The sequence below is a fragment of the Lonchura striata genome, chromosome 12 (assembly GCF_050655825.1).
Source record: "Lonchura striata isolate lonStrDom1 chromosome 12, ASM5065582v1, whole genome shotgun sequence".
NCBI classification, from domain to species: Eukaryota; Metazoa; Chordata; class Aves; order Passeriformes; family Estrildidae; genus Lonchura; species Lonchura striata.
In genome coordinates, this window is record NC_140714.1 from 16,343,024 (window position 1) to 16,363,207 (window position 20,184).

The 20,184-nt window shown below is 42.3% G+C and overlaps 1 protein-coding gene across 1 annotated transcript in view; it reads left to right on the forward strand.

The window, feature by feature from the left end:
- The first annotated feature begins 1,886 nt into the window (after positions 1 to 1,886).
- The window catches only part of LOC146766271 (uncharacterized), a 127,959-nt gene continuing 109,661 nt past the window's right edge, over positions 1,887 to 20,184 (forward strand). The window contains exon 1 of the mRNA XM_085590690.1: positions 1,887 to 2,092. The gene's annotated coding sequence lies outside the window, so the exon portion shown is untranslated. The remainder of the gene's footprint in view (positions 2,093 to 20,184) is intronic.

A 20,184-nucleotide genomic window follows, 5' to 3' on the forward strand; every position in this document is an offset into this window, starting at 1 on the left:
TTCCAGAGACTTCCTTATGACTGCTATTCTTCTATGGAGCTCAAGAGAATGAACTGGAGAAGTCTTCTATGCTTGAGACCCTCTCCTTCAAAGCTTATTCCCATTTGATGGCATGAGCTCACTTTGCTGGGAAGTGTTACACGTACTCAACAGGTAGACTTTGCAGATATGCGTGTTCTGTAAGATTTCAAAACCATATGTTGTCCTTTCTCTTCCTGGGTAAGGAGATGGCAACAGAGAGTGAACAGGGAATACTTACCAGACTGGAGTTTTCAAAGGCAACCAGAGACAAAAGCAATTGGTGCAGCGGTAACAGAACAGTTGCTTCTCTGATGAGTACTGTTAAGTCCTCCAGTGATGGTACCTTAGCTGATGCTAAGCTCAATTTTAGCTGGAGGAATTTCCACTGAAGGCATGGGTTTACTCTAGTGCTTTATTGATTGCTATAAAGTAGTTCTGTATTTCAGAGAAAATCTTCTGTCAGGCACTTAGAGTTTGGAGATCTTGATTATGTCATGCCTGTGTTTCTCAGAAAAAATGTAAACCTTGAGGAAGAGAAAAGTTGATTTTGAATATAAAGGAACATGAAAAATCAGGACAGAGTTTGATCACATTTGCTAGAGAGGAACAGGGGTTTCACTCAGAGCTGTCAGGTAAACCCAGGTGAAGAGGTGTTCAGCCTTAATATGAGGGTGATTGGAAGCTGTGAGCTATTTTCTAAGTCAGCCAGTATCTATGTATATATACAGCAGGCCAGGATGACCAGTCTTGAAGGCTCAAATGAGCATGATGATAAGGTTCTTTTCTTGGAATTTCAATGTATGCTTTGAACATATGGGCTCCATCCAGAATTCCTTCCCTGCCTTCTGAAGGTGGTGTCTAGGTGTTCAGTCAGATGGCAGTAAAAATGGGGACACAATTCTGGCTTTTCACAGGGGCTCCTGTCTTTAATAAATAAAGAGATGCTGCACAGGATAAAGCATTGCCCTCTAAATCTGAAGTAGCTGAAGGATGCCAGTATGTGCTGCAATCACATTCCTGATTGCAGTGTAGTCATATCTGCAGAGAGGAATGGGCTCAGGAGTGCCCCAGCTCCATCATTCACATTTCAGCATCAGGTGGCTAAGGGCTCTTCCAAGGACTTCTCCCCTGCCTGACTCTTCTGCATTACTGGATTTCTACCTACTGGTTCAGTAACCTGCAAAGATGGCCAAGGGGCAACTTACATCCCTTCCCCTCCTCTGTTCTCTCCTAATCAACTTGCTGAAAGGACAGATAAAAATTCCAGTGAATGTCTCCTTATAAATTTGGAGATAAATATTTAAGTGGGTAAGCGACCTCTTCCAGCACCCTCTTCATTTTTTAGTGGTTTCCTCAACAGTCTCAAAACACTCTTGTGACTTTTCAAGTAGGTAAATGAGCTAATTCTGTCTCTTCAGGTATTTCCAAGTAGAAGTCAGGCAAGCACCACCTATTCCAGTGATTATATGCCTATTCTCTACTGTGTTCCCCTTCTAATCTGCTGGGATGCTTCATACTGTTTAGCAGTGTGTGAATAGCAGGGTGCTTATGACATGCTGACATCTACTTAGATCTTGCAGCTGAAAACTCTGGTTCTACAGAGAAAATTGCTGTAATTTCAGGTATAAATGCATGGAAATTCTTGGTATCAGTACTGTACTGTCTTTATAATGGTGCCTGATGCTTTTTTTGGAGGAATGGGGTGACACAGTGTGAGTAGGAAGTTGGAAGGGTTATTTGGTGGTTGAGTAAGTGGCCACTGGGTAAACTGTAGCTGAAGTGTCTCAGATAAACATTTCTGCTGCATGCACAAATAAAAATATCCCAGTGCACGTGGCAGGAAATGAACAGCTGGATGAAACTACACTTGTAAGGGTTGGCCTCAGCTTCTCTCTTTCCCAGGCATGGTGGCAGTGTCTCAGCGGGCTGCTGTGACAAGGAGCTGTACCTCCATCAGCTGCTCTGATGAATCTTCCAGAGGACACTGCCCAGAGCTGTTGGACTGTGGGCTGAGCACCAGCAACCTGGGCTGCCTGTAGTCCTGATCCAGCAATGGAACACTGACATTCTGGTATGTGACCACCCATTAGCAGCCCTTCCTTCCTTCCTTCCTTCCTTCCTTCCTTCCTTCCTTCCTTCCTTCCTTCCTTCCTTCCTTCCTTCCTTCCTTCCTTCCTTCCTTCCTTCCTTCCTTCCTTCCTCCCTCCCTCCCTCCCTCCCTCCCTCCCTCCCTCCCTCCCTCCCCTGCAGTTTCCTTTCTTCACAATTCTAATTGTTTCACATTTTTCTATGTGAAAGGATCAATAGGAAACCATCAAAGAAATGGTGTAAGGACTCATTTATTTCCAAAGTTTTTTCTTTCTTTTGTCATTGTTAATTGGATTGCTTGTAGCCAGTGGGCTTTTGATCCACTTAGCTGCCCCGATGGCAGGGGAATGGAGAGGAAAGGAGAGAGTATTTAAAATGCTATAAATCATGTAGAGATGCTGAATGGTTTATAATGATCAATAAAACAAACAATTATCCTGTCATTACCCAATACACTGTCATGATGGCTTCAAGCACTGGCAAGGAAAATATAAATAATAGTAGCATGTATAAAAAGGAAAAAATCTGAAGCCACATTTGTGATGGCAAAATCCACAGCCCAGTAAAATAAGGCTCCCATCTTAGAGTATGCTTGAGGGAGAGTTCACCTGCAATTAGTTAATCTAGTTTTACTTCTGTTCAAGAAACAGCTTTACACTTTTAGTAGAATCATGGCTCTGAGAACACCTATCACTGTACAGAGTTAGAGCCAGACCCTGCTCTGGAGTGTTTCAATTAAAGCAGAAGCAACAAGAAGTCAATATTCTTCACTATCTCTTCACTGTGGGAGGTACTGGTGATTGAGGACTACAGTAGTTTCTGTTTCCACAGAATGCACAAGTTCAGGCTGAGGTTTGCTGCTCTTTGGATTCCTAAAAGAGACTCCATGGGTGCTTCTCAGACTTGAAGTGTCTTTCCCAAATTTAAATTAGTGGCAAAACTTCTGTTGGTTTCAAATAGTGCATATTTAATTAATCATTTTACAAACACTGCTTGAACCAACATATCCAAAACAGAAACAAAAGAGCAAGCTTTGAACACAAGCATCACTGAAAACAAGTGGATTGCCAAGTGATGAGGCAGTCCCAACTCCCGGCCCTCATAGTGCCTGTACACTCCTTAGGTAAGAACTGGACCTGTGCCACTGTACAATCTCTGCTTCTTCCTCTGCTTCAGTGAAGGCATATCCAACCTACAGCTACACCTGTGGTGAAGATTTGTCCCACCTAACAACTGACAAAATTAAATATTTCTGGTGGGATTAAGTGCTTTGCTGAGAACTTTGTTGGGGTATAAAGTGGAGTTATAGTCAATAGTCACAGCACCAGTCCCTTTCTCTGCAGATAGGAAGCAACTCTACCAGTGACTATTGTCCTATCTTACAGTATAATGATGAATTCACTTCTATAAGTCCACTGCCAATGGCCCTGGATCTGATTAGATGGCATGTACACATCATGTTGGCAAACAAGCTAGATTTATCCTTTTATTAAAGGTCCCTCCCCACTGGACATCTCTCACAGCAAAATAGTTGCTTTGTACCAGCAAAGAGCCTGTTTGAATCCTGAGCTTTCCCTGGTTTCCGTGGAAATCTGCCAGCCCAGCAGTGGGTCTGGAAGACCAGCAGGGAAAAAGTTAATACAATTGAATGCAGAGAAGAAAAAGCATTGAACTTTTCAGTGGTATTTTTCTGTTTCGTTTTTTCAAATGCAAGTGCTTAAAACGATATATTTATAACAGCTGGAGGAGTTTTATAGTGCTGTAAAATGCAGAGTTTTACAGACTTATAACCTGTTGTGTAAGGGGTGGGGGGGATGTTGCTATGGAACAAAAGTAATGATGTCACATTATTAGTACTTTTGTCTTCAATGTACCTGGCTGCTGGAAAATTACAGTGTTTGCAACAGACCTTGCAAAGATAAACACCCAAAATTTGAAACAAGAGCCACATAGTAACTTGTTAAAAAATTAAACTCACCCACAGAATCCATTTCTTTGTTCTGGTATCACTTGTGCTAGAGGAATAGGAATGGCATGATGCTCACGCTCAACCCTGTGCTCATACAGGATGTGTTTCAACCTTCACCTACTTTGTCTTCATGCAGCCCCTCCTTGGGAAATAGATGGGCTGATCTTGAATTCATTGTGCTGTTGTGGCTCCTTAGTTCTATATGGTCTTTGGCAAATATTCCTTGAACTCTGCTACCTCTTCCTGCCAGAGGAGAGGGATCTGGAAGAGCCTCCAGGAGACAGAAAGGACGTGAGAATGGAATATTTTGATAATGTGTATCTCAATACTATCAACAGACTGAGATTAACCCTGTCTGTGGGAGTTTCTCTGTAGTCACTGTTACCTTTACGTTGAGATTTCTTGAACATCCTGGTTGGGGTTCAGTCCTCATAGCCTATATACATGTAATCACATCTCCTTCATCAAGAGTAAGAGAGGGCTAGAGTGCTCCAGACATTTGAAATTATTTAATAACATCATTGCTTCTGGATATCAGCTGACTTTCACAGAGTTGCTCCAGCACTGCTGCACTCAGTGACCCCCTCAAGTACATCTGTATCCAGGGTATCCCATTTAGCAGGGCACAGCTCTATGCAAATATGCAGGAACAATCTACTGCTGAAGTGATCTTGCTTTCTTAATATAGCACTCTGCTTCAGCTGCTCTCTCTGTGTCAGGGTCCACTGGAGCTTATTGGCTGTGCTCAGTGTGCATGGCTATTCCAGACCCAGGCTAGACTGTTTACAAACAGTAGAGATACTCTGTATCTGTAATAGTTTTTCTGCAATTTAGAGAAACATTTCATGGCTGATGTAGAGTTGTCAACAATAAGTGGAAACCTCAGCCCCAAGAGCTTACACTTTAAATAGAAAGCAAGGGCAAGGGAATGATTATTCATCCTCAGTTTGCAGATGAGTAGCTGGTGCATACTAAAACTAAATGTCTTGTCAAAGATTATGCAGGCAATCTGTGAATGAGCTGAGACCTGAACACAAACCTCCTTGTCCCAGCTTGGTATTGTATTTCCTCTACTTGCTGCTTGTATCTTATTTTACCTTCTTGATATAGCTAGCCTTAAAGCTGTCAGTGATTGAAAGCTTTCCTATATTTTAAGATGTGTGTTGGGAAGAGCAAAGTGCAAGGGACAAGTCTAACAGTAAACATTTCTTGGCTATACAGGCAATGAAGACACCACCTGTTCTCTCACAGGGGGTTAACCACTGCCTGCTGAAATTCACAGACATCAATTTATTGATTTCATCAGGTGCTCCATAAAGCCTTTATTAGCCTGTCTAAGGTGCTTAAGCTAGAACACATCAATGTAGGTTGGTATATCTAAGTGCTTGCATTGTTTATCATACTTATTCTCATAATACTTCATTTGGCAGAAGAGTTTTGCTTTTTCATTTAAAAGAGGGAGGACTGAAGCTCAGAAATACCAGATGACTTGTACCAAAGTACATGCAGGCAGTGGCAGAGGAGGGAGTTGGATGTGGGACTCTGAAGTTCCAGTCTTGTACCTTCAGCAGACTGATCCCTCAGCCTGCTTGGCTACCTCTTTGAGCAGTTCCACTTTGCTGGGAGAATTGCTAAAAAGACAGCAGAACAGGTAGTTATCTGTGGAGGAAGGGAAGGACAACCTGCAAATATGGATGCCTGGATATGTTCTCTGAGATGTTTATAACCTGCACAACCTAAAGATAGTGATTCTGTCTATACATACAAGTATATAGACTTGGTAGGGGAAGCCAGGCATTGGTTTTGTGCCCTGGGAATGGGCTGTCCACTGTCACAGTCTGTCAGTCCCTCAGCCTGCATGCTCTGTAATTTATCATTTCCTTCAGCTGATGAAGAGATGCTGGTTTTCATGAACTGTACATGTTGGGTAATACACTAATATGATCCATTTTACATGTTGCTGCATAATCTTGCCTTTTGTGCAGTGTAGGTGTGACTTGTCATGTATGTTATGTGGTAATTTTCCTGTAACACTGATTATGGAAACTTGAGAACAGCTACATACAGTAGGGAGCAGCTGAGAAGGTAAACAGGTCTGAGTCTGAGCCAGGAGTGACCCTGCCGGGTGTGAGAAAGTGAAGGAGCCATTGTGAAAAGTCTCTCCCGGCCACTGTATTTCACACTGGACGTCTGCCACGTGAAACAGGCTACAAGTGAATCTCTATCAGCTTGGGTGCCTCAAGGCTCTGAAGATCCTGTATACAGAAAAGGCAGAAGTACAGCATGAGGGGTGCTTGCCTGATGCTACAAAAGTACCAAGTCAGACTGTGCTGCACCTGCAACACACTTTATCTGTCTGGGCTTTATCCAGTAGAGGGGTGTGTTGGATACTGACCTGGAGATGGCATTTCTTTCTAGGTGTGATCATTGCATGGTCTCCATTCTCTTCTCTTTTCCCAGCATTTATAAGCGACATGAAAGTTTTTTCACAGAGGTGTCGTGAACAGGTTACTGTGCTTGTTATTTACTAAGGAAACTTGCTGTTGATGTTTTAACCAGTGCTAGTTTTAGTGATTGTACCCCTTTAAACTGTAAATTTCAGATGATCTTGCCAATGGAAAAGGTTTGGGCTGTGGCATACCAAGACTGTAGGGAAAAAAAGCATTTTAGAGTGGAATTGGGGATAATAATGAAGGATTAGGCCTGCATGAATCTGTATGGAATAGAAACCAAAGCAGATCTGTAGAGGATGATCTATTATTGAAGAGATGTCTCATACCTAAGAAATAAGGTACCTCTATTCATTCTTGGAGCAGTGTATGCCTGGACATGCTCTGAATATTTCTTTTGTCTATTTAGATGCACACTTTGGTTTTGGTCAGGTGGCTCATTTCTTCTTTCTAAACCTAACCTGTTGTGTACTGCTGCTATGTGCTGCTAAACAGATTTCATGCTCTACTACAAAGCACCCTGCCCATCAGGTCTAAGTAAAGTCCTTCTTGTATATTAAAAAAAAAAAAAAAAAAAAAAATCAGCAACAAAAAACTGTGGAAATACTATGGCCTAAAAGCAGACATTTAACTGGATTTATTCCTGAGGATCACACTAACTGTGTATAGTGCATTGACAACTCATGAAAAAGGAAGGACTCTCAGATGTCATACTATCAGAAGAACTGGAGACCTGGAGACCATTCACCATTACCAATCAAAAGACAGATGTACCATGAATTGTGTTGCAGAGAAGTAACCAAGAATTACATGGACCTTTGAATTTTCCATATGAATTGAGTCAAATTGGCTAAGGAAAGTTATGCATTTTGATCTAACAGCAGAGCCTCCTCCATGTGAGTGTATTTGAGGTCATAAGCACAGTAGAAATATTGCTTTTTTGAACATGTTGTGTAGTCTCAAAAGAATTCCCAAGAAGGGAAGCTGAAGCCAGGATCAAAGAAAAATATTCTTTGTGGAAGTATTGACTAAACCCACAGGAATAGATTCTGTAGTGGTTTGGCAGTGTAAATCAGAATGAATTCACCTGTAAAGTGAAAAGAAGTCAGACTAAATCATGCCTTTGGAGTCAAGTCCAAATGGAATCAGCAGAGAGATGATGTTCTAGCATCAGACAAATGAAAGCGGCAGGATGATAATGCCCAACAACAAGCCTGTTTTGGATACCTCATGAATGTACCTGGATAAGAGTCAAGATATCAACCAACTTGCTTTCATTTGGTTCCTTTCCTAGAAGAAAACTAAGAAAAAATGTGATTTAGAGGAAGTAAAATAGACCTATAGCAGCTGGGCAATCCAACTTTCTCCTGAGATTTGAGTTATTCTTTGCAATTCAATTAAGAGAGCTTTGGGTTAAGCCTGTTGGCAGTGAACTTGATTCTGATCCAGGTTCAGGCATCTCACTGCCTGTCATGTGGCCTTGGCCATGCCAGTATATCTTCCTGTGCCTTGGCTTGTCCAGCTACAGAATGTGGATTGCACTGCCCAGTGAGAAGTGCCTGGAGCCCCTTTCAGCATTAGTGCCTCTAAGGCACCAAAAGAGATGGAAGAAAAGGGTAAAGAAAAACTCTCTGGAAGTGCACAGGTCTACTGAAATCATGGAAGATGCAGAACCAGAGTTTTAGGGGCCAACATATTTTGGCAAGCTGGCATCCTACAAGAAGCTGCCTTTTGCCTGATAATTATTTGTATCTATCCCTGAGGCTTTGTCACAAGATGAAATGCTCCTTTATAATGCACAGCTGGAAATACTTTATCCCCTCATAGATTTCTTCTACTGCCTGGTATTTTCTACAGCAGCATGCACTGCACTGTATTGTAAATCTCTCCTCCATCAGACAGACAGATACAAAACAGAAAGTGACTTATTATTCAGTTCCATTATGCCTGTTTTCATAGAAACTAATTATTCTGCATTGTTGTATTAGATACTTTAAGAAAGATTACATTTTTCTTACTTTTGGTTGATAAAAAAAATTAAATCCATCAGTTTTCCTAAACACATTAGAGTAAAGACAGAATTTCTCGTTCTAATTATTAATCAGTCAGATTTGAGGACACAGAATATTTGACTTAAGCTCAATATATGCACGAACAATGTCCCAATATCACATTTTGTATTGAAACAATTTTTCACTTTATTAAAGTCTTTAGGAGAGGAACCCAAGCTGCAGCTCTTGCTCAAGGTCGTGGGAGCTTAACGCAGCCTCATTGGTGTAACAAAGCTTAAATGTTATCTTCAACTTTACAGGCACTACAGGCATCTTCTTCCCTCCCCTCCAAGCCCCTCCTCATGCCTTAGTCTTGTAGGGATGAGATAAGGGAGAGAGAAGCTATCCATCATGCCTAGAGCCTGAGTGGGAACGTTCTGTAGAAGGAAAGGAAGCCAGGGCTTGGGGCAGAGTTAAGGTAGGTAGGTGCTAGAAATTTTCACAGAACAGTGGTTTTTATAGATTTGAATCTTGAATTCAGCTATGATTTGTAAATAGCATTATGTGAGCTCTTAAACCTGAGCACCTAATTCTTCATACAGCAGGTACAGGAACAGGGAAAGTGAAGTGCATCTTTTCCCAAATCTGATCTGCTGGCAAGGACAAGCAGGTAGCTTGGAGAATGGCTCTGATTCTTGTAGCAATGCACCACTTCCTCATGGAGCACAGCAGATCTATCAGGATGTGAGTTAGCCAGGATACACTTATAGAGCCTGATGGATCTGGCCCATCAAGCCTCTGTACATGAGATCTGGCAGCTCTGTGAGGCATCTTGCCTAGGAGAGCACAGCACTCAGCCCTCACAGTTGTATTTCTCCCTTATGAAATTGTCATGCACCAGATTTGTTACTACCTTTTGCTGTGTAAGCAAAATTTTTTTTTTTTTTTTTTTTTTTTTTTTTTTTTTTTTTAGAAAAGTTTTCATCAGCAATGTAAGAACTGGAAGATGTGGTAATTTCACGAAAATCAGAAATAATTTAAGCATTTTCCATTCCCCATTCTGTGCTTCTGTGGGAGGACCAAGGATACTTGACTTGAAGAGACAGCTCAGACACAGGCACTAATCTAAGGCAGGATAAATTTTGGCTGTTCCAGTTCTGTAGGAGAGGATAGACCTCCCCACTAAAGGATTTTTGAGATTTTGAACTATCTGCCCCTCCTGAAAGACATATTTATGGTGTTGTTCAAAGAAAGGGACATACAACTCAATAAAGAAGCAGACGACAGAAGAAAGGATCTGTTGTGGATGCCCCATCCTGGAAGTGTTCAAGGCCAGGTTGGAGAGGTTTTGAGCAACCTGAACTGGTGGAAGGTGTACCTGCCCATGGCAGGGAGTTGGAGCAAGATGATCTTGAAGGTCCCTTCCAACCCAAACTATTCTGTGATTCTAGCTTCTTGGCCTGCCTTTGAGACTTAGGTGTAAACTAGTGGGTGGGCACTGTCAAAATCAGTCAAAAGGGCTTGTGTCATTGCTGGAGTTTTCCTCAGACATCCCAGGATGTGTCATGTGAATTAACCCTTCTACAGGCTTGAAACACTGCTCTATGCAATATACACCTTTCCCTAAATGTGAACTTCTCCATTCAGCCACTCCACTGCAGTTAGGAAGAATCTCATCTCATAGGGCTCATTTTCTAATCAACCATGCTTCATTTGTGAACATCACTTGTGTACACAATTATGGTACAGTCAGTTAACAGCATAAGGTAGCTACATGATTTGCAGGCACCTGCATGAAATATTTGAATAAACTCATGCTAATGTCACATGAGATTTCCATTTTAGTGGCAAAAATTTACTGTGCACACAGTCATACACGTATTTTCTAAAACTGGACTTGCTGCCTAACAAGTGACAATATAAAGATCTTGTCTTCTTTCAGAGATATCAAGAGCCTGTAATTCATTGTTTTATGCTCATGGTCAGAGCCACATTTGCTTCTTTAATAACAACTACAAAAAAAACCCAGCTCTACAACCCCATGTCTTTTTGGGCTCCCCCCACAAAAGCCCACTGTCAACATAAAACGTAGGGCATCAAGATTAATAGCAGAGTAATGCACATAGATGTCATTTCCATTTTAATTCTCATCAGTGTTTAGCATGGCAAGTGTTACTGTAACACCAGCAGATGGAAGCTGACACTGTCACTGCTGTCAAGTGCAGAGGGTTGTGGGTAGCTAGGGCACTGCTCTGTTATTTTCTCCTGGTTAAATACCATATTGCATCAAATTAACTTTGGTTTTTTGTCACATGACCTCCTGTAGCTGCTTTCTTAACATTGCTGACTATTCGGGCTTGAGAACGAATGCTGGTGGTTGGAGGGAAAGGGTTTCAGACTTCATCTTGCCCATGGCACTGAAACCCCTGTCATGGGCATGCTGTAGAAGGAAATGGAAAGAGCAGGGATAGAACTGGGACATGGAGAGGTAATAAACATTTCTAAGTATGTGCAAAATATTTTTCTGTTTCTTTCTTATTTTAGCATTTCAGTGACTCAGAAAGTATGCTGGGAAGCAAAAAGCCTCTGGCCTTTCCTGTTAGAGCACTCTACTGTGGGTGCCTCAGCCTGAGTTAGGCTCCTCTAGGAGACTTCTCTGGAGTTCTCTAGGCTAAACTTGTCTGCCTTTTGTTTCTCTAAAACACTGCACTGCACAAGTGTCAGGGCACACACATTGTGTATGTCACTCATTTGACCTTCTCATGTGCTGCAGTGATTGAATCTGCATCTCCTGCATTTGCAGCACAACACCTTTGTGCTCTTTGGCAGGTCTGCCAAATTGTTGAAATTCTTCAATGAGGTCTTAGAATATAAAACAGAGCAAGGGGTTGTGCTGCTTTTGGGGTGTGCAGTCTAATGGGGCACCTCTTTCACAGGAATTCTGCTGAATTTACCTCTTAGGTAAAAATTATTCCCAGTGCTGCTGGAGGATGGGGTCCTCCCATCTCTTAACATTCAGGACTTTGTTTATTATAGCAAATGCAAGCAACTGCAGAAGAGATAGCTGATTGTATCTGTAATTTTTCTTCCCTTCTGCAGGCTCCCATTTTTGAATAAGTATTTTTTTTTTTAAAGAATAAATAGCCTTTGGGAACATGTGAACTGGAAACTGAGATCTCATGGCAGTGAAATGTGCCTATGTAGCTCATATATACTTCCTTGATAATCCTTTTCCTGACTGCTGTTCTCCCGGGCAGATAATGATTTTATCTGAAGATGTCACTCCTAGAATATCCACAAGTTGTATTCTTAAATGAATTTTCAAAATAATCCCATTGTCTCATCTTGGCTCTGCAGAGTACTTGACCTTGGTCTGTCATTTCCTGCCTTAGGATGGTCCTTCTGCACCTTTTTCAAACAAGAAAGAAGAGGAGCCACTGGTCTCTAGGCAGGACTGCCAGGACTGGGGAGGCTCCACAGGGACCTTTCCTACATAGTTACATAGGACTTTCTCAAATATTAACATCAGACCTGCTACAGCAAAGCCACCACTGCTCAGGCTCACTCATTCTCCATCAGGAGCCTGACCCAATAGGACAAAGTCACTGCTGGCAGTTATGATGAGTCCCCATCATGACACTCCCTGCTCACTTCTGACTGCATTCCTGTCCCTGCCTCTCACTGTGCCTCCCACGCAGGTCCTCTGATTCTCATGGATGCAGGACAGGGGGCAGGAGGTCAAATACTGTGTGGGGTTTGTGGACAGAGCTTACACATATAATTTGTCCTCTTCTACTATTTTGTTATTCAAGGGGAGACAATCTACTCTTTCTAGTTAAAAAAAAAAATACAACAGAATCCTCTCTTGGTCACAAAGCAGCATATCCAGGAGATTATAGTTTCCACTTAGTCATTCCTGTTGTAAAAAGCTTATCAATTGGCTGTTTGCACTAAACTTAGACTACAGGCAATATGTTCTAATGGATGGGACTGGGACTGAGGAAGCTTGAATTTTAACTCCATCTCTGCTTCTGGTTTGCTGTGCCCTTGTAAAAATCACTTCATGGCTGTTTCCCTTCTACTAAGTTCATCAGCCTTTCTAGGAAAAAAACCATTCTTCTTGTAGACACAGAATCCAGGACAGTGAATGGGGATGGCCCCATTTACCATAAAAACTGATCTGTTGAGATATGAATGTGTGTGATATAGCACAGAATTTAAATTTTTAAACATCAAAACCTGCTTCTGGTACTGCTGTTCTTCAAAGCCTCGATGACCATGTCCCATAGAATTGCATCATTGTTGCTGTACTGTTACAAAGCAAATATCAGCAAGTTTAGAAACTGCAAAAATCTCAAAATAAGAACAGTTCACAGACAAGAGCTGGACAGCCCTGTGTCCTGCCGTTTCTCTCTGCAGAATCTCTCTGTGTTATTCAGATCAAATTGGAGGGATCACTTTTTTTAAACAGATCTCCAGTTCCCTTTACTGCAAATAAGGCCTTGCAGAAGCAAACTTTGTTTTTAGTGGCTTGCTTAGAGGGCTGATGCACCAATGTTAGATTGCTTAAAAATACACAATGACATTCAGTCTGTATGTGGATACATAACTGGAAGGTATAGAGATGAATTTTTAAGCTCGAAAGGGAGCCTTTTATATTTGAGCTTTCAGACATATTCCTGTTTTTCCTGACAAAGATAGAGGAACACCATGAAAATCTTCTAAGAAACATTTCTACAGCACACATCTTTCTGTCTGTCTTCTCTCTTTCTTTTACTCCCTTTCCCCCTGTAGATGCCTATTTACTATATATAGACTCATTGCTCTCAGTATTTATATTGTTACTTGACATCTTCAAGAGAAGTGCTGGCTTGTAGCATAAATGGTTTGGGATGTGTTTTAGAAAGACCAAATTTGAAAGCACTTCACTCTTCCACTCCTGCAGCAATCCTGAGCTCCCTGTGTTTCTTGTATGCCAACATAGGGCTGATTATTGTTTTGGACAGAGCAACTACTGTAGGGATGGGTTTATGTTACCCAGTGCCACCTTCAGCTAAGTGTCCATCATGTGCAGGGGAGACAGAAGGAAGCTGAGCCTTCATGGCTGAGGTGTTCATTGGCATCTCTGCCAAGGATGACAGCAAAGAAGCTCTGCTGGTTTGGCTGGGACTGTTCTGAATTTTGACAAACTTCACTGGAAGACGAATGCCTTGGCCACTGTCCCAGACCCAAATGTTAGAGTACTTTCCTCAGCTCCCTGTTTGTCTGCTTCTCTCCCCAGAGACTCCCATATTTCCCGCTGTAAATAGGCACAGTTCCAGTTACATATTGGGAGTCAAGAACAAATAAAACTAAAGCCTGATAGAGTGGCAGCTGTAAAATGGAGGTGCAGCCTGCAGGGAAGAGTGGAACTTGCTTGCAGAGAGAAATGCAGGTCCCTGTTCAGGACTAGTGCCTGAACACTAGGAATGGAAGGGATGCAGGGTGGGGAGTTGGGTAGGAGAAGGCTGAAGCCAGGGAGCTGAAGGGAGGGAGCCAATGGCTGAAGCAGACTGGTGGTGATGGAGAACCCTCAAAGGGTGTCAGTGCTCACTGACATCATGGGCATGAGGTAGCAGTGCCCTGCTTGTTCTTCCCCTTACCAGCACTGGTGATCTAGCAAAATGATGTTGTTTCCCCACAACAGGAAAGGAATTGATGCAGAAACCTCATCAGTGTATCACACAAGACAACTGATATAAAACATTCCCCTGTTAGTACCATTCTGAAGAATCTTTAAAAGATATTTTCTTTCTGTTTTGTAGCAATCTCTTCAGCTCTTGCTGATCCCTAGGGAAAAAACCAACAAACCACAACCTAGCTTAGAAAACAAAAACAAAAAATAACACCCAGCAGACATCACAGGACTGGGATCAGGAGATAACAACAGAGAATTCCTCTCCTGCATGCAGGTTAATTAAATGACACAGATAACCTTGTGCATGCCCAGGAAAACTGCATTTTCTTTCTGAAATAATATCAATCATTTAATTATCCCACTTCTCACGCTGCCATTATCTAGAGCTAAAGGCTGCACAATTATTTTTTGATTTATTTTTTTAAACTCACCTTTTTTCTTTCAAAGTCTGTGTTATCACTCAGTTAAAGATACATGTAAGCACTCTAGCTCAGATCTGACCTCCCAGCATATTTTTCCGGAGTTCTTGCATTTCATTTCTCATCACTGTGTATGCTAACAACTTCTTAGTGGAGTATGCAGCAACTTAATTGCTATTTGTCACGCATGGTAAAGTAAGATGCTCAAAGTCATAGAGTAGGTCAGTGTCAGAGAAGGGGTTCATTCCCAAGTTAATGAACTCTTTCTAGAGCTTGCTTCTGTCTCACCTTGTTGGCTTTAGGAAACAAAGATGGTCTTTAGGCTTTGAATGCCCTCAATCTCAATAAAAATAGGTTTAATTAGTATCTCAAATCAAAAGGAGGAAAAGCTAGTGATAAATATGCTGTGAATGCATCAGTACAGGTGTACTGCAAACAACACACAACAGAGTTTGGCCACAGCTGACTGACTTTGATCAAAATAAAATGACTTCTAGAACACTTGAGGGTGTTGCAGGGAAGAACTGGATTTACATCATCTCTGTGGTGCAGAACTGAAAAGTGGGAAGCCTCAGGGCAGAACTGAGTGAAATCAGCTAAATTGCATTAGATTGCAGGACAGAAATGGCAACTGGAATGTGTGGAATACCTTTGTAGACCTGGATGGAGCCTGAGGTTGCCATTGCAGTGGGGGTCTGCAAGACAGGACCACATGCATTTTTCTGGTCTATGAGCTGCTTTCACAGGATACTGTCTGCCAAATCCTAAACCTTGCATGAACCACCAAATGTGCAAACCTGCAGTGTGTGGCAGAGCCCATTCTCCACTTCTTACCCCATGGTTGTATTCCATGCCAAGGACTATGGGCAGCTTCTCTCCCAAGATTTTCAATCCCCAGATATCTGCATTTGCACTACTAAAGCAGGGTGGTAGAAGGCCAAGGAGTGTGTAGGGAAGCTGGAGCCATGGAGAGAACTTCCTGTGCATTAGACGGAAATTCTTATTGTCTTTGACTACAATTTGTGCCTTCACAGCCTGGGTCCCTCGCCAGCTGTTTTTCCTGTGCTGAGTGCTCTGCTTGCTCTTGTTCACATTGCAATCTCCAGGACTGCATTATTTTTTTTTTTTCTTAACCAAAGAGCTGCCAGCTGGTGTTGTTGATCACACCTGAGCAGCAGGCACAAAGGCCAGCACACACTTTACACAACACTCCTTCCCTTTCCCATTCTATTTTAGCCCTAATAAAAACATTGTCATTTTAAACAAGCAGCTGGGAGTGCCACTAATTTCAGTCTTTTCATTAAGGTGGTTTGGCAGAGCTTTATCCTGTACAGCTCTTCTTGCCCCAGAGCTATGGTTGGGCAAGGGTTGGTCAGAGTCCAGGTGCCACACTCTCAATTTGCAGCAGTTAGTAATCCTAATCCATTCAGGCAACCCAGGCAGCCCTCCTCAACTGTGTGCTCCCCTTCTTCTATCTCCCCACATGACCCTCTGATAAGAGTGTCCCTCACCATATTATTCTTTGTCTTGAATTTCTGAGCCCTTCCTCCCTCCACCAGCAGTCACTGCCGTCCCTCCACTAAAGGCACAAAACCCCAACCTACTCCTCTTTCTCATTCAGACACAGTGAGCAGCAGTCACCCTACAAGAGGGCAGATCTGCTTATCAGAAGTGCCAGAGAGGGCAGCCTGCAAGGTGAAATCACTTAAGTTAGGCACTTAGCTGAGATGCTTCAGCTAGGATGTGCTTGTCCTAGGTTCTTTGTATGTATGCTCTGTGGAGAGCTAGAGGCTATTGAAGATCTGCTTTCCACTCTGGATGTGCTTCTTTCTCCCCTGACTGCAGAGAGAGCCTAGAATGATAAGATGTCCATCACAGATGCTGAATTTCAGTAGCTGAAGTGGGATGCAATGGATCTCTGCTTTGGAAATCTTCTACTGCAAATACTGCCAGACTCATGAATGTCTCCCACCTTTGTCTTACAGAAGGCTTTTTTTTTTCATCCAGCACCTGTGTAGCTACCTGTCTAATACAAAGAAGTTGAGTATCTACCTTGTGCTAGGAATGACCTCATGAATTGCTGATATTCAAAGTATATGCACCTACTACTGACTTTTTCAAGATACAAGATTAACCTGAGTCACTGACTTTCCCTCTCTCTGATGGATACCCTTTCCATACCCCTTCCATTTCCATTATATCCATATCACCATGCATGACAGAGAGAAAGTGTAAATAGAGGCAGGGTACAAGATAAAGAGCAGGGTAATACATTTTTTTATCCCCACCACTTAGGGATGACAGCATCACATATTTACTCTCTGTGAACTGTGGTTGTTTGCTTCTAACAAATGTACATCAGGAGTGTGGTACTGCACCATCCATCACTCTGTATTTTTAGACCATTCCAGAGTTGTTGAGGTTGTACCTGAAGTCACTGATATTATTAATAGGGGTGGCAATGATAACAAGATGCTCTGATACCTTATTTCCCAGTGGGATTATGTTTTGCACAGTGCATATCTGTATTTTCCCAGACTTGGTTTGTCTTCTTGCCCCTCTGGATTCGAGTGACAGCCATTGTTGTAAGAATCTAAAGAGAAACAATGATCATTTTCATCAGCTGCATTTGCAGTTGCCCACTTTTCATTCAACATTGCTAAGGATCCAGGTAGAAGCCATCACACAGTTTTGAGTGGCTCTGAACAAGCAGGCAGAGCAGCACCCCCAGCTAACCTGCAGTAACACAGCAGGGGAAAGGCAGCCCCTGAAGTCTCTTGTCACACAGAATGCTGGGCACTGCTGTGTACTAGCAGGAGGTGGGAGGGGAATAAAGAACCAGAATGCAGATGACTGATTTAGAGAAAAGACTGTCTCCTGTCAGAAGCCTGTCACTGCAGCGTTGGCACAGGATGACGAAAGCAACCTGAAGGGCTACTCACCTTCTCTCTCTCTCTCTCTCTCTCTCTCTCTCTCTTTTTCTCTATTCCTCCCACTTGGAGGGCAGGGCAATGGGGTACATGGCCTTGCAACCAGCCTCTTTTGGCATTTACAGCTAGTTACATTTCAGCATGAAAAAATAAAGGTGGAATGACTCCATATTTGCTCTTATTTTTAAACAAGAGTTGAAAAAACTCACCCTAAACAATTACTGGTCTCTCCACCTACTCTCCTACTCTTCTTTGTTCCTGCACAGAATTTGTCAGCTTTCCATCCATAAGAGAGAGGTACTGCAGGCAGGGGGGAGGGGTGAGGGAAGGCTGGGGGCTGGAGCCATTTAAGCTGTCACCAACTCTATCAGAGCATTTAAATCACTGACACGGAATTACAATGCCACATATTACAGTTCAAAAACAACCAGCACCCAAATTCCCTTCAGCGTAGCATCCTTCCCCCAGGATAATGCATTTTCTAACTTTATAGTATATTGGTAGACAAAGAGCACAGAAAACTCATGGACTGGATAGTATTGCAAGGATCTATACATGGAACTTTTTTCTGCTGATGGGTAAATCAAATTCAAACAGTACAAGCCATTTATACTCTCCTCTTTCTTTCTATTTAAATGGGTTACTGCTGGTAAACGCCATAATAGTTAAGGATCTGTCAGCAATTCCAATACAAAGAAAAGCAATCACACCTTTAAGGAGACTTCCAGTGATGGGCTATAGACTATCAAAGTTAAATAGATTCTAAAAATCCTAGCCGTTAGGGCTGGGAAATCTTTCAGCACTAATAGTGCATGACTGTTCCTTGCAATGAAACCATCATGATAAGTGGTTTAGCCTGTGCTTCTCAAGAACAGCTCATCTTGCCCTTGTGGCCAGCCCTTCTCAGGTCAGATATCCCATCATCTAATCTGCATCAGTTTGAGAACTTGTCCCCTCAAGGCATTTTCAGTCTACAGAGATGCCCCTACTCTTTCAGGTCCTCTTTCAGGACCTGTGGTCTTGGGGGGTTAGTGCTGATGCTGACCTATCTGTCTCAGAATTTACTAGTATTTGCCCTGCCAAATGTTTGTCTTTGCCTGTGATCACAGCAGCTGACGCTCAGAGAGGTGAGGGACCGTGGTAGGTGCCAGCTAGCAGAGGTCTCCTTTAACTGTGATTTATAGAGTAATTGCCTGTCTGCAGCACATGGGTACACTGTCGGCCATGCCTTTGTTCCCCTTCAGTTCCTCTTGAATGCACTATATACTAAGCATTATCCTCTCTCCCTGGGTTGCCCTTCTCAAAGATACACTCTGCCATTCACTGAAACTCACATCAAAGCCAGGATCTCTGAATTTTTGCAACAACTCTGCTGCACCTTTTCTGAATTCTCTGCAGTTTATTTACATCTCCCTTGTGTGTCCCCTAATGTGACTTCTGTGTGTGTCTGATACTGGCTTTTCTATAGTAGTCTGTAGCAATTTGCCAGGAAATAATACAGGAAACAGGGCATGTGCTGAGTGTCTCTCTTGGTAAATTCTCCCAATTTTCAAGCATTTTCAATGTAAACACTTATTGAGAAAGACTCTGGGACAGGAACAGTAAGACTGGGGGAAATAGCACATCTTCATGGCTTGACAGTCTCTTCTGAGGTGAGACAAGGATGTTTTTTTCCCTGACAGTCATTTGATGAGATGCTGTAGGAGAACAGTCTGTTCTGATGTGTAGAACTCTGTTTTCTCTAGATATTCCTTTGAGAACATATAAAGGAAAATCTAAGGAGCTACTTGATTTTAGGTCAAGTGCTATATTTGTTTAAAAGTGGAAGACAAAACAAATAGAGTTTTGCTTCTTTCTAGAACACTTATAAAATGGCATGGCATCTAGTACTTTTGGAGACTTGGAAATAAAGACACAAAAATTTTGGGTTCATAGAGAAGAGATTGGTTGCAGCAATGTGGTTCAGTATATGTGAATGGAAACTCCCTCAAATGTGCTAAGACTTCATGTTGACATGAGCAGAGAAAAGTTAAATATCAAAGTTGGTCCTTCCATCTTGTCTCTAGGAGTCCTTTTCCAAGAATTATTGCCACTGCAGCTTAGAGGGCTAAATCCTGCAGTTTTGCCTAGGAGCTGCCTAAAGTATACAAAGTCAATGGCTTTGCTCTGAAATAGGCCAAGCAGCTCCCAGCAATTCTGCCCCCAACCTTGCCTCCTTTGGGAGATGGAGAGTGACAATCAACTTGAGAATAGAAGCATCTCACCAGACTCCAGCCATTTCCCAAGTGCACCAAACCACCCTAAATCTGTGCCCTGAGGATGTTCCCTTTGATCTTATCCTGTAAAAGAATAAGATCACTGCCACCCTCCATTCCACAGCCAGTGAAATAGCTGTTGCTGCAGCTGCAGATTAAATGTCTTTGGCCTCACAGAAAGTGAAGAATTGGACAGCTCCCTGCCTTCCCTACTTCTGGTTGCTTTGTATATTGCTTTTTACTTGACCCTTGACACATTCTGGTCGTTTTCATTTAGCGACGGTAATTGTCCTCCAACACGACCATTACAAGCAGGGAAAGATGGTGCTTAAGAGAGAATAATGAAGAACAAAATGTATCAATGCCATGATGTACTCAGATTCC